This window comes from Rhamphochromis longiceps, linkage group LG10 (assembly GCF_057381845.1).
Source record: "Rhamphochromis longiceps isolate RC_006_pf linkage group LG10, R_longiceps_female_GT1.1, whole genome shotgun sequence".
Taxonomy (NCBI): domain Eukaryota; kingdom Metazoa; phylum Chordata; class Actinopteri; order Cichliformes; family Cichlidae; genus Rhamphochromis; species Rhamphochromis longiceps.
This window is the reverse complement of record NC_140566.1, coordinates 19,093,987-19,108,910: the sequence shown is the minus strand read 5'-3', so window position 1 is coordinate 19,108,910 and position 14,924 is coordinate 19,093,987. Positions and strand designations below refer to the sequence as shown.

At 38.4% G+C, this 14,924-nt stretch overlaps 1 long non-coding RNA gene across 1 annotated transcript; it reads right to left on the bottom strand.

The window, feature by feature from the left end:
• Nucleotides 1–3,896: 3,896 nt before the first annotated feature.
• On the bottom strand, nucleotides 3,897–5,197 carry LOC146660722 (uncharacterized). The gene is made up of 3 exons (XR_014913456.1): nucleotides 4,807–5,197; nucleotides 4,603–4,720; nucleotides 3,897–4,471 (listed from the first exon to the last, which is right to left on the bottom strand). It is a non-coding gene; the product is annotated as an uncharacterized LOC146660722 (long non-coding RNA).
• Between the last annotated feature and the right edge of the window lie 9,727 nt (nucleotides 5,198–14,924).

Below are 14,924 nucleotides of genomic sequence, written 5' to 3'. Positions count from 1 at the left end.
AGGAAAATTCACTAAAAATCACATAAATATCAATCCGGATTACTTATATTCGGAATTCAACTCAAATTGATGTAGAGAAAAGAGACATATGTAGAATATTCACCGGACTCACTTACTATTTGAATGTTTAAGAATTGGAATTACTAGAATAACTCTTTGAGATTTATCACCTAATCAGGCTTAAACCAGGTTCACTGTGTTTTACTGATTTGTTTATGTCAGTTATACTATGGATGCCTATAGGAAGAGAATTGACTCAGGCAGCTCACATCCCTTCTGTCTTAATTATCAGTGACCTGGACAAACTTCAGGTCCTTGGATTTGGCACTAAACAGTTCACCAGGCCTTCTTCAAACACAGTTCCTCTCTCCCTCCCTGATTTACACATTTGGCTGTGTTGTAAATTCTTCTTAAAAGTGTGTAACGTTGTTGAAAGTTTAAACAGTCATGTTCAAAGAGTCTCCCGGCCAGTCTTTGTGTTTTGCTGTGTGAGAGTTTATGTTGGCAGAAAATGCATTTAAACTGCAGGTCCGGTCACAATGAAATGTCACCGGGGACACTCATTTGGCTACAGAGAGCGTTTGATTATTCACTGTTTGCTTCTGCCAGGACGGATACACTGGATCCACACTTTGTTTGTGCGGACTGGATACAAGAAAGATATATGGGCTTTGACCGCTTATCCATCTTCCTTTGTACTCTGCTCTTGCTCATTCACAGCTAGTCAACGTAATCATTCAGAAATACTGGACGGTATATTCACTGTAACAACACACAGTGGATTACCAGTAATAGCTCGATAGGGTCTTTGTTTCATGCATGCTTACAAATACATGTCAACTTAGTCTTCAAAGAAAAAAAAGAAAGAATCTCCCCTTCTCTATTTGCACTTTCGGCATCCTCTTGAGAAATTTCTTAATTAAAATTAATTTAATGCGTCATGTCTCTGCTGCTAATTTCTTTGATGTACTCTGTGGAGTCAGATTAAATGACTATACCCTTGAGGCTGCAGGGTTCCCTGCTCTCACCCTGAATCCCACATGTAGGCTACTTTAAAGCAACTCTCTGTCTCCCTCGACTCAGCCTTTTTTTAAAATCTGGTTCATTCATAATTATTACGATCTATCACCAGAACAAGGAACGCTTGCTTTTAAAGCACGATCACCTGCAGTTTTACAGCCCAATGAATTTGAATTAGTCACCTGAAAGTGATTTAGGAACATACATCCAAAGCAGCTGAGTGCTGATCCAGAAAAGAAGGTAGTTAATTGAATTACACATTCAAAATCAACGTGGAATATTTTATTTTTACTGCTCAATCAAAGACATGGAATTTAAAGTCAGTCATTGCAATCTGCTATAGTAGTAATACTCTTAGACATAACATTTGTGTATTTGAATAAGCATTTTTTTAAGAAGGTGTGAGGCAGATTTGGTTGTGTGTAGAGCACGTTAAAATACCTCTCCTACACAGCATTTGTGTGGCCGACTGGTCAGAAAACATGAAATGTTTTTGATTCTAAAAATAGCCCTGAGGTTAATTCTGCTCCCATAAAAGGCCTTTTAAAGGGGATTGATTGGAACAGACTTTTAAACAACATGTAATGCGATGTGGAGAGGGGTAGAAAACCAGCAGAAGATTCCTCCTGCCTCTTAAATCGTTTTAAGCTGCCTAGTGACACTATAGACATTTCGCTGTAATGAAGGCAACGCTTCTTACACTGGTTGATTGAATTTTGCCTCAAGGCGAAACACAGTATGGCTTCAGTAGCAGAGGGATTCAAAAGCAGGGGGCTTCTTTTCTGTTTTTGTTCAAGAGATGCTTGCTAATGGTGAATTACCCTTATCAGAAATGCGGTGTTGCTTTACTTGTTAATACAAACGCTCGAGCATACTGAAGAGTGGGCACAGAGCTGTTGGTTTGAACTGCTCTGCTGCTGCAGCACATTTTGTGCTTTTGGTGTGTGTGTTTTTCTGTCCTCTTAGATTTTTGCAGTAACTTATCACAATGAAAACTTTTGTAGTTGGCCATTTATGAATAAGCAGGACTGTAGTACAGTCGAGACGGTTCAATTTTTCTGGTCACGGTGAGAGATTAGGCAGGAGAATGTGTGGCAGGTAGTTTCTGTAGCTACAAAGCAAACAGGCACCGTCTTTGTCTGTGAAATGTAACATGGCTCCTATTCCAGTATGAGCATCCAGTTGGCAGTGACAGCTCCCTTTGCAGCATCCCCTCTGTCCGTCTGTCTCCTCCCCCTCTTTCTTGTTCATATCACTCCCTCACACTCTCACACAGCCGCAGGTTAGACCCATGTTTCCTCTTCACCTCCTCTGCCAGCCTTTAGCTGAGTCGAGCCTTACTGCATAAAGTAACTTAAAGGTTTTTATAACCCCTCTTTTCCTCTGCTTGCATCCGTGGGAGTTGAGCTATATTTTGTATCAGTTGTTCAGGGAGTTCCCTGAGGTAAGAGTGGCCATCCAAGCTGTTTGATTCATCATTACGCTCATGCTCTCTGAGAGGTTACTGGGTAATTAAAATTGATCTGTCTCAGTTGTCCCTGGAGATGCGTTGAGGCCGAGCCCCCCCACCCCGGATCCCCAACACGCACAGTTCATATTTGTTACAGTCAGCAAAAATTATAGAAAAGAAGAAGATTGTCTCAGCAACGCACAGTGAAGGATTGTAATTTGCTTTTTTATTTCCTCATATTGGCTAGGCACTGTCGTAGGTGGAAAACTACAATGGATTTTATTTCCTATCCCTTCACTTTTGCATAAGATAAACGAGTCGCCTTAAAAATTCTCTTATATAAAACTAATCTGCTCTGCAGAATACCTTTTGTCCAAGTAATTCCTGCTTGGATTGTGCTTTTCTAAAATCACGTTATCATGTAAGAATTGATCTTATTTTTTTCAGGGGCACTTTATAAAGAAAGCCTGGTGAATGACTGTCCTCACAGCTCAGGATGTGTGCTAAAAGCACTGCAAAGAAGGAAGCTTGCCTTACTTAATTTTATAGTTTAAAATTGTCTTACAAATTTTTAATGGCTAAATATCACATGATAGACTAAGCTTATTTGTAAACTAGAAAGTACTTTTGGCTGCTCTCTTATTTCCTGAAGGGTTGCCTCAGCGGACGCATCTGCATACTCGATTTGGCACTGATTTTACACTGGATGTCCTTCCTGATGTGACCCTCCAATTTATCCCGGCTTGTGATCCCCCTCTGGCTGGGTTTGTGCCAGAGGTGTGGACTCGAGTCACATGACTTGGACTCGAGTCAGACTCGAGTCATTAATTTTATGACTTTAGACTTGACTTGAAAAAATGTTCTAAGACTTGTGACTTGACTTGGACTTTTACACCAATGACCTGGGACTTGAATTGGACTTGAACCGGTTTACTTGAAAAGACTTGATATTTTACCCCAAATATAAAATTTAACATGCATATTATATAGAGATTGAAAATGTGACGTCATTCACGGGTAGAACCGCAAAGGATTCTGGGAATTCGTGGCAAGCGGTACTAGCGCACGCAGGCTTTCAATTGAAATCAGTCACACAGCGATAAAAAGAAACACAAAAATGTCAAGAAGCCGTTGTATTATTAACTGCAATAGCCGGTCGCATGACAGCCACGGGAAGCCGACGGGTAAAGAGATCGGTTGTTATCGGATTACGTCGTTGAAGAGAAATTGTTCGAGCCATGTTTCCGAAGTAACAAAGACGCGACGGATGGCCTGGATTGCAGCCATTCAAAGACCAAATATAACGTCCCAGAACACTCCAGCTCACAGGTTAGTCTGCTCCAAGCATTTACACGAAGGTCAGTGTTTTTTAGTAGTTAATACGTCATTTTCATAACATAATTGGTGATATAGGTTACAAGTAGTGATGGGCAGATGAAGCCCCATGAAGCACTGAAGCTTTTCATCCAATTGGTTCACCCCAACGCGAAGCTTCATGAAGCTTCATTTGCTCTAGCAGGACACCTACTGGACGTAAAAATAATAGCTGGCATGAATTTGAAGAGTGTGGCATTTTGCACACAGCCTGTAAATGTCAACAACAAAAGGAGTGTGTAAAACATGTATATTGTAGTGATGGCAGTATACTGTGTATATTTATAGTGGCAGTATGGGAAATGATTATTTGGAAATGCTTGAAATGGAAATGATCATTTACTGTGAGGTGAGGTGTGGTTGGGGTGTGGACAGTGGTTGTGCTTTTGTAACGTTGAGGTATGGACAGCTACACACTGAGGCTTTGAGCCTCAGTCCTGCCTGTTCACATTTTATTCTGTAAAAACTAAATTTTCACTGCTTTTATGACCTTTTTAGTGGGGAGAACATAGCTAGGATTTAATGATTTAACAAATCTTTTGAATCCTTTGTCCTCCACAATGCTAAATGGCTGGGAGTCCTCAATCACCATGGTAACCAGGTCTTCATCTATTTGAGATTGTTCTCCTGAGGAAAGACAATAAAGACAAAGCACAAATATAAATATCACATACGTAACTTATAACAGTTGTATAATATTGTTATATCATTTAGTAACATTACTGCATGCTATATTATCATGGCATTTGATGGCTCACCTGGTCTTGCTCCACAATCGGTGTCCCCCTTATTCTCATGCAAAGCTCTGTAGTGCCTAAGCATGGATGAGGTGTTGTTGTTATATCCCAGCTCCCTGGCACATAGAAAACACTTCACCTTGTACAAAAGTCAAGACAGCTCAACATAAATTGTATTGCACCATCAGTATCATGAAAATACATCTTCTGTAGAAATTTACATACCTTGTTGGGAGGAATAAGATCAAAATGTTCCCACACAGGGGAGGACATCCTCCTCTTCTTAGCTGGCTCTATTCTCTCCTGACTTTCTCTCCTCACTCTCATAAACCTCCAAACGGTCTCCAAACTCTCACTAACCGCAACTCTCCATCAAACACCCACATTTTTGAATGAAGTCTGAGGGGTTTATATCGCTGTCATATCTCGCGGCAAAGTTCGAACCACTTCATGAACCAGTCACGTGGTACAGCCGGGCAGCGAGGCTTCGGACGTCATCATTTTCAGCTCCTCCCATAAATGAAGCAAGCCTCGATACGCGCTTCGCGGAAACGCCCCCTCCATTACTCGACACACGCTCCGAAGCCTCGATACAGAACGTCCCATCACTAGTTACAAGCAAGTCTGGCGCTGAACAGAAATTGTCGCGCTATGCTCCTTTGTTTATTGTGCATAAATAGTAAATTGTCCTGACACAATATTGCGTTTCGCCTCTGTTATTATGGTACATTGACAAAAACATATACTTTTATTCACAGGATAAAACAGGTTTTTTGTATCACTAATTGCCCAGTACGATTACAGCATACAATATTATTGTCACTGCTACATTTCTGTGATGGGTACCAGAAATTATTTCCACTACTAATTAATTACCGTTGAGCTCAAAGGTCCTATTAATAAACGGTTAACGAATGTGTATTTATGAAGACAATTTGTGAGACTGGTAAACTTATGATACGTACGATGGTCTTTCGTTCTACACGGTGCATTTCAAGGTCCTGCACCCATCCGTCGGTAAACTGTACCTGGGCTTGTTGCAGTGACCTGAAGTTACTAAACTTCATGAGTGTATGCACTCACTCCAAGAACCGTATGATTATAAATATGCATATAAATATGCTACAATGAGATAGCTGACTTCATCTAACTAGCAAATGTTGTCCAGGCTACGTTGGTGATACAGTTTTTTTAATGTGTATGATATTTTTGTCATGCGATTTTAAAGCTGGTCCTACAACCGCATCCAAGAATAACATGCAGCTTATCTCAGAACTGTCGGTGAAAATTATTCTTGGAGCTAGGTTTAATTGAGCTGCATTTTAAAGAGGTGCAATTTCACAATTTGTGTATATTTTCTAAGTTCACTATTTTGTCATGTGTTGAGAAAAACACAGATTAAAAAATTACATGGTCTAATATTTACATTTAGCATAACTGCAACATTATTTTTTCGTTTTTTTTTTAAAGACTCGAAAGGACTTGAAATTCAAAGTTTCAGACTTGTGACTTGACTCGGACTTTTACACCAGTGACTTGAGACTCGACTCTGACTTGCCTGACATTACTTGAGACTTGACTTGAGACTTGAGGATAAAGACTTGAGACTTACTTAAGACTTGCAAAACAATGACTTGGTCCCACCTCTGGTTTGTGCCTCCCCGTAGTTTTGAACCAACTTTAACTAAATGCATAATATGCCTTTGCTTTTTGGTTAGATTGTTGAGAGCTTGTAAGTGGAGGTTGGTGTGCATTTGTTGAGAATAAGATTAAAATAGAATTTGTCATTAGTTTCATGTGCAAACACACCATTAAATATGAAGCAATCATGCACATATCCCCAGAGTAATGGTATTGTCTTCTTATATACAAATACAGTGCAATTAGTACAAATTTCAGGGACTTTTGAGAGCTGTTTCCTGTGTAATATCAACACGCTGCGGTTACTTAGAGGTTCCACTATACCAGTGATGCCAAGGATAAGTAAACAGTTCTTCCTAAGAAATCATGGCTTGCTGCAGCAGAAATGCCTCTCACTGCTCAGATATCACTCTCCAGACCCCAGAGAGAATAAACAGATTGTTTCGGAATACACACATGTCATCTCTAAGTACATCCTGCGCTACTGTACACTGTTCACTAACCTCGAATCTTGAAAGAGCAGGTTTGACTCAGCTGCAGTGATCTGTCGAGGACATAGCAGTTACCCGCAGTTATTTTAGGCTTATGTAACTATATCTGTAATACTACTCCCCCCCACCCATTTAATTTTGCACAAAATGTTTCCAGAGGCCTGTGTGATATCTTTTTGATTTGTTTGATATTTTTATAGTGCTTTCTATAAAAGCACAACTGAAAAGTGCTGTTTAAAGATTCTTTAGAGGACTGAACCATGACAGTTAAGGGGCATTTAGAGGGTCTGATAACAGAAACCATTCAAAGTCACATTTTACCTCTGAGTCCTTTAAAGGCAATGAAAGAGTCCCTCACTGGCTGCTCTTTCGGTTTTGCCGTAACCATGCTATTATCACTCAAACAGAAGTGGTTGCCCTGGAAATCTCAATAGTTTTCAAAACAACATAATACATTTAAACCGTATTACCACATTCCCTATTATCTGTCACCTTCAGCTCTACTTTTGAGTGGCACGGCTGCTGCTAAATTGAATGTCTGCTTTTAAAGGCAATAGAAAAGTGGTTGTAATTTAACATTGCTGAAACTTGCTTTTGAACAAATTAATCCATCACTTTCCCAGCTGACAGGGGGAAAGGAAAAGAAAAACTTAGGCTGAATAATAAAACAGCAGGCTTTGTTCTGAAGAAATGTACTGGCATACCTTAACACATTCAAATGCAGGAAAGTGGATCCCTTCGCTTCTAACACATTTTTTTAAAGATTCATATATAGCCTGGATGTTTATGAGTTTCCTGTGGGTTCTGACAAGCAGCATACCTTCTTAACTAACACCATTTCGTGAAGTAATTTGCAATCGCTTCTATAAATAGGAAGCAATCTTTGTCCAATGAGTTGTCCACTCAGGTTGAAAGCAGTTTTTGACCCCTGAGGCAGCTCATTGTTGTTGCTGGAGGAGTTATTTTGGTGGACCTTACTGTCTATATAAGTTGGAGCTTAGGAGACTATAAAAGAGACCTTTTTTCCTCAAAATTCAATACTGACTTTCTCTTAAAGGTAGAGCGAAAGGGAGAGACCTTCAAATTGTGTTTGCATTTGGGACGCTTTTCTTGAAAATGTTGAAAAAATGACTCAGAGGAAGCAGCTGATTGAAAGTCTGTAAAAATCATAAACTTCCAACTTTTTAAGAATAATTTTGCATCATTTTGTTTAGAAACTGAACATCCAAGGAATTTTAATTTAACTTTAATTTCAGCACGTTTATCCAAATATGGCACACTATTAGGTTGAAATGATTCAGATCTCTATCAGCTTTATTAACTGTGATGGTGGCAAACAAGGACAGCTGCTTTATAAAACTAATCCAACATTATGTAGAAACAGAGTCCATGATTGAGGAGCTAATGGACTAACACCGTGTTTTGTTATTTTTAATTTGGATGATGGGTAATAATTGCTTGCATGTCCAATTAAATATCCAACTGAAAGAATCATTCTGGACAGAAAGACAACTCAATGTTGGGTTTTCTCTATCCCGCTATAGCAATAAAGAACAAAGGCAGAAAACTCAATATAGTCTAAATTCAGACCCACATTTAATTATTAGCATCCAACCAAATACAATTCAGCCTTCTGAAAGCTTAAGCAGACACCAAGAAGTAAAGAAATTTCATGTCAGAAGACTTAAAGCCAAATTTGCTTTAAACGTACTTTTCTCTTAAATAAGTTTGCCTGACTCTGTCTCCATGAAAAGAGAATGAGACATTTCACTAATTGATCATTCTGAACTCAGAGTCCTCATTACTATCAGTGTGATATTCGGGTCTTGCTTCCCGTCTGTCAGATAAATGATCTTATAATCCGAATGTTAGTTTATAAAAGTACATTTATGATTTTACTAGCCCTCTGTGATTGTTTTAGCTCTGCTCAGAAACATTTATGTCTGGAATAAACTCCCAGAAATAAATTTAATTTGTAGAAAATTATTCATACTTTCATAGTGTTTTTGTAATGATCTGTCCTTAGTTTTACATTTAGTGTTTCTGAATGGTTTTTTTTGTTCCCTTTTCTGTATACCATCTGTCTTTGTCTCATTTGTGTCTGTGTGAGATTGTTCTTGTTCTCCTTTAAAGTTTATTTGCTGTTTATTTCAAAGTTTGGTTCCTCGTGTGGTTTTCTGTGTTGTATATCCCTCCTTTGTTCTTTTCCCTGCCCTCGTTAGTGTTTGTGTACCATATTACCCTTCTCTCCCTGCTGTGAATACAGTCTGTGTCTATGTTTGTCAGATTGTCACTGCAACTCCCTCTTCTTTCTAATCTAATCTGGTTGATTTTGCCCTTGGATTTTCGTTTTTCATGTTTTTGGCCAGTGGTCTTCCTGCCTTCCTGTCTGCAGTGCCATCTGTTGATCACACGAGTTTTGCATATAAAGGGCTGGATTTCATTGCAGAATATTTTGACTCCTTTGGTAATGAAGCTTGTCTCCAATAAAAATGTTATTTTTATTACATTTATCTTCTTGTATTTCATTTTAAGATTACTAAATTTTGTCTTTGCCTTTATTATCTTCATGATTTAATGTCTCCTGTTAAGTACTTCCATGACCTTTTCATTCAGAGGTGCTATACAAATAAATTTGCTTTACCGTTGTGTGAAAACTAACAGCATTTAAAATGCAGAGATCAAATCTACTGTGTGTATGTTGCAGTAGATTAGATGTCCTTCGGTATTATAGCATTAAGCTTAGAACCTGGTTTGCATAATGCCTGACTCCATCACTTGTACTGTGTCTGCTGTTTGAATGATAATTCAGCAACGGCTCCTATTACTTAAAACACACTATTACTCATTACTCACTTTTACTCATTGCAAGGGTTAGCCGAGTACAGTAAGTTTATTGTTGCACTTTTTGGTGTTTTTGAAAGGGAATTTCTGCAAAAGCAGTGTGATCCAAACCACTGATGTGATAGGCATTAGTGAAGCTGTTTGCTTTTTAAACCACTTTTCTCCCGACTTTCAGAATTCTCAGGCACTTTTAAACTTTGATAATAATGTTTTGTACTAAATGTAACAACATGTGGAGAACAGTTTATCAGGGTTTTAAGTCATTAACACAATATTATAAGTTATTTTATGTTTTTTATGTTAAACGTTTCCATACCCTGTTCAGGGGTATGAGTGTTATGGTAATTTTGGGCTTCTGGTGATTTCTCTGAACTGGTCTTTTTACCAAAATGGAATGATTTTACTGGAGAAAAATGCAATAATGAATACGCAAATTGTCAATAGGGGTGAGGTCAGGGCTTTGGGGAGGCCATTCAAGAAGCTAAACATTAGGCTGCTTCATCTTTTCCAAAACCATTTTTCATGAGGTCAGTCTTGAGAAACCATTTCTCCAGAAGGCATTTTGCTTGTCAGGCGAGCTTGAAGGTGTCCATTTGGCTTCTTTCTTGGTCATCACTCTCTCAGTCTGTGGTAAAGAAAAACTCCTTCAGTGTGGACAGTGATGCTGGTGTTCCACTAGCTTCCAGTTCGTGGAAGGGTTGAGCCTTAGTGGTTTTCTTGAACATCCTAACCAATTTCCTTTCATATGAGGGTGACTGTTTGGCTCCCCTTCCAAACCTGTGGCATGGTGGCACGCCCAAATAACTTGTACTTATGTACAGTTTTTTGAATTAATGATCTTCTGATCTCCAGTTGTTTAGAAATGGCTGCAAAAGACATTCCCAACTTGTGTGAATCTACAAATCTTCTTAAATTTTGTTGGATTTTCTACTTGTACAAATTTGTCTATCAAGTTAAAATACATTCAGGACAACTTGAGTGTATGTCTTTGAGCCTGCATGTACACTTTTGACCCTGTGTGTATTAGACAAAATCCAAATAAATTCAAACTTCAAATCATAAAAATACTAAAATTACCGTAATATTCATGACCATGATGAGTAGGGATAAGAATCGAGAACAGGTTCTTGTAGAGAACCAGTTCGCAGTTGTTCATTTTTGTGGGGAATTGTCAGTCTGGCTGCTCATCGATCCCACTTGCACTACATTCAGCTGGTGCATCGGAGGAGGGAAATAATGGCACAGTCTGCAACCTGGACAGGGAAATTTCTTTTATTTTTCTTGCACAAAAGGACGAGCGCACAATGGTCCAAACTGCATCCACAATAGAAACAACTGCATTATGCTGCGAACGCTAGCCAAGAACCCAAAATGATTTTAAACATGAGTGAATGCCTCCCCAGCCCAGCAGCCAGACCCTGAACTTCAGCAGGTAACAAATGCAGTGATGAGCAGTCAGGCTGCAGCCTCTGTTTCTACCTGTTCATGTTTCTAAAGTAAAATCCCTGTGGCAATCGCTTTGAAGTCTATTTGTGCTAGAGAAATGTCTGTTGCCTAAACAGGACCGTTAAATCACTACACACAATTAAATGTCAGATACATTTAATTTAAGTCTATTCATTAATGTGGCTTCTCTTAAATGATGTTTTGACATTATTTTCTTTAAAATAGCACTGCCGCTACAGGTGCGTTTTCTATTTCCTTCTTCTATTGATTTCCTCTCTCACCTCAAATACAAGCAAATCAGTGGGTCTGGAAGCCTGGAATCATTTGCCTGCATCCGTCTTTAAAATGGTGGGCACACAGCAGATTTTCTTCCCAGCACGACACAAAGTCAAAGAAAAAACGAATTGGGGGGGGGGGGGGGGGGGGGGGGAGCATCTCTTTTTAAGCAGGGCACCATTGTGAGATCTGAGGTCTGTAATTGAGAACCATGTAGGGATTTCATGCAAAAAGAAAAAAAAAATCTTTGCAAATTCTTTTAAAACAGCTCAAAGTAACTCTTGTCGCTTCAGTTGTTTTGAGATTTGGATCACATGTCCATAAAAATGTAACAGAGGGACATAGAAAATGTTAAAGCGAGGGGAGGAATAACCGACACAGCTCCGGTTGCTAAGGCTATCGTCCCTCGAGATGCAACTTAGTCTGTCTATGCGTGTGTGTGTCTGTGCAGCTGTGAGAGTTTTGTATGTGTATGTTTGTGCAGCTGTGAGTTTGTGCACATATGTATGCCTTAAGCATTAGTGTGTGTATGTGTTTGATTTACTGACAGATCCTCTCACTTCAGAGAATTAATGTGTGAGACTCTATGCCCCAAGGCAGCTGGTGGAGAGCCAGGTGTTACCTCCTGTCTCGCTTCCTCTATCAAGGGCTATGACCAGATGAGGAGTCCAAAGGCCTTTTTTGTGTTTGTTTTTTTTGTCCTGGAGCTATGCAGACACCCAAACAGAGATGACAAAGAAAGGACAGAAAGAGGACAAAGTAGAGTAAAGTAGATCTGTCTTGTTCTGTCTTCACTTGTGTTGTACACCAGCTTTTCATGAGTGCTCAGTGCAGAGAGTTTGGCTTTTGTGTGTCTGACAGACGTGCTGTGTTCGAATGTTCACCTTACTCCAAGTAACAATGCAGCTATTGATTCCCCTGATGGTCCTCTTCCCACCTTCCTTTCAGGCTGACGCAAAGCTGTTTTCGTACTTCCTTCAATGTTCTACTCACTCATTATCGAATTCAACCCTGAAGATAAACAAATCACCAATTTGCCCATATAAAAACAGATTAATTTAACTGTGCTGTTTTTTTTTAAGCTGTTAAATAAATCGTCTTACTGACCAGTTTTTAGTCAAACAGTGACTATTAGTGACTATTGTATTAGGCAGTCAGTGTAGTTGTGTCAAGACCCATTTAGTTCAAATAAGTTTGTTTTTCTATCTATAGTTATTTATATTTGGCAGTAAGTATCTGTCCTGAGACTTCCCTTTGCAAACGTAGAAAGCCTAAGGTGGGAACAGGAGCCAGAGCAAAGGAGACAATGACAACAGAAACAGTTGATTAAATCAGAAAGCATGATGTGGAGGAGCTAGGGGGAGGTGTGTTTGCAAAGTGGCTTGCAGGAAGTGTGTACAGCCTGAAGCATCTGAAATAGCCTACCCTAGGTTGCATGAGTGATGTGTACTGGTAATAAGATCAGCTAATTTCATGGGATTGCTGGCTGAACGAACCAGTATGGTTGAACATTGGTCCTGTAGGTAGTTTCAAAAAGTATATGGAACAACCAGTCACTGGGTCTAATCTTGTCTGTGTTGTTCTCGGCTCGCCTTCAAACTGCCACTGAGAAAATCACGGAGAACTCTTACCATACAAAGAGCTTCCTTATAGTAATATGAAACCAAGTGTTTTGTTTAAATTCTACCCTGGCATATCGGGTTAACTGTCAGGCTACTTGGACTTTGCTTTTGTGAAGGTTGCAAGCACATTTGTATTGTATACCTATAATTCTCCATTCTGCATAGCCAAGTACCCAAGCAAATCTGCTATTGCTAGGTCTGAAAATAACATAAATAAACATGTACTGATCTTAAACCACATTCTTTTACTGACCAACAGGCTGCACGAAGAAGCTTCTTTAGTGCAGCCCATGTTTATTTTAATCTAGATGATGAAGCAGGGTATGATATAGAGTATGGCTACCTGTCCTGACAAGTTGCTACCAAATGGTCATATAGTGTCATTTGTTACTCGATATACCACTCTCGCTGATGTGTAGGCTTTTGGGTTTACAAAGAGGTTACTTTTGGATTTTAAATGCGAGTCTAGTATCATGAACTCACATGTAAATAGTCTTTTAATGTTTTATCACTTTTTTTTTTTTGCTTTTTTTCATGCCACTTAATCTCTGAATTATTTTAAAATGGGATAACCATTCAGCATTAGATTTTCCAATGATTATTCATGTAGGTTTATCATTTATAAATGAAAATTGCATGCTATTTTCACTCAAATCATACTCTACATGGATGCTGAATATTTAATGACTTTTTAAAATTTCAGATTATAAACAGGTGGGAAGTAAACTTGGAGAAGGCAAACTTTTATTCTGCTGTTTTGCTGAGCTCGTTGTTTGCAGTGTTTTTGCAGATGCTTCACTTGTTCTGTAAAAGATGAAGTCATTAAAGACATTTTTGTGCTGGAGTCAGCAGCCGCCACTGCTGTAAGTTAGAAGGGCCTATGTCTGACAAAAACAGGGAAACTAACCAGTTTGACAAAACTACTTAATATGTTGAGCTTTTTAAACATTGCACATCTGTAAAAGTGCAATTAACAGTGTTTACACTAAATGCTTTAGTTGCCCTAAAGCTCTTTTTACAGCTCTTTGTTTATCCGACTGCTTTACACAACAAGCATTCAGGGTTTAGTTTGCTGCTGAGATATTCATGCACTGTGTATAAAGAAAAGAGCTTTTAACTATCTCTTGTTTGTGTGGGGGGGATTTACAGACTGCCAACCTAACAAATCCTAGGTTACAGTGACTTTTTTTTCCAGATGCAGTTTCTTTTGTTTTTATAAACAGCATTTGTGTCGGTGACAAAATGTTCCCATAGTAGATGTCACACAAAGCTTCTGCAGCAGATTGTTGAGAATGGGTTTACAAAAGCTCTGTTCAAGAGGCAAAACCAGTGCCCTACTTGCAGGAGCACAGAGTGGCTTTGAATTCTTGTTCTTCTAATATTAGATTCTCAAATATTTCAAATTGTTTTAGGCAGAGCTGTAATTGGACAAATGTGAAATATTCATTTGTGTTAAGTTCAAAGTTAAGACAAAACTTGCTTAATTGTTTTAATTAAGCGTCTTTTTTTTCTCTTTTTTCAAATTTTCCTGGCAGACTCAAAACATCTGATAGGCATCAAATTGGACTCAACTTTCAGAAAATGAAATGGGAAAAACAAAAAATAAATTTTGTTTGATAAAATTACGTAAATTTGAAAATAATTGATTGATTGATTGATTGGTAATTTATTTCAACATGTGAACAATATACAAGTACATTTAGAAAAGAAATAAGAGAGAAAAAAATACTATACAAATTACATACAAAAAAACATTCTGATTAATTTACATGTTGAAAGGGAGTGGGAAGAAGTATACACTTATTTAATCCCACCCCTGTCCCATAAATTATCAGTGAATATTTAGTCAGCTTCCTTACTGATATAATTTGTAATAAAAAATAGTGAACAGATTTCTGATATACTATATACTATAATATCACATCATGAATTTTTTGTTTGTTTGTTTTTAAATAGAGACATTCACTTAATTTAAATATTTTCCTTTTCTTTATAGATCGAGAAGATCATATTTTTATAACTC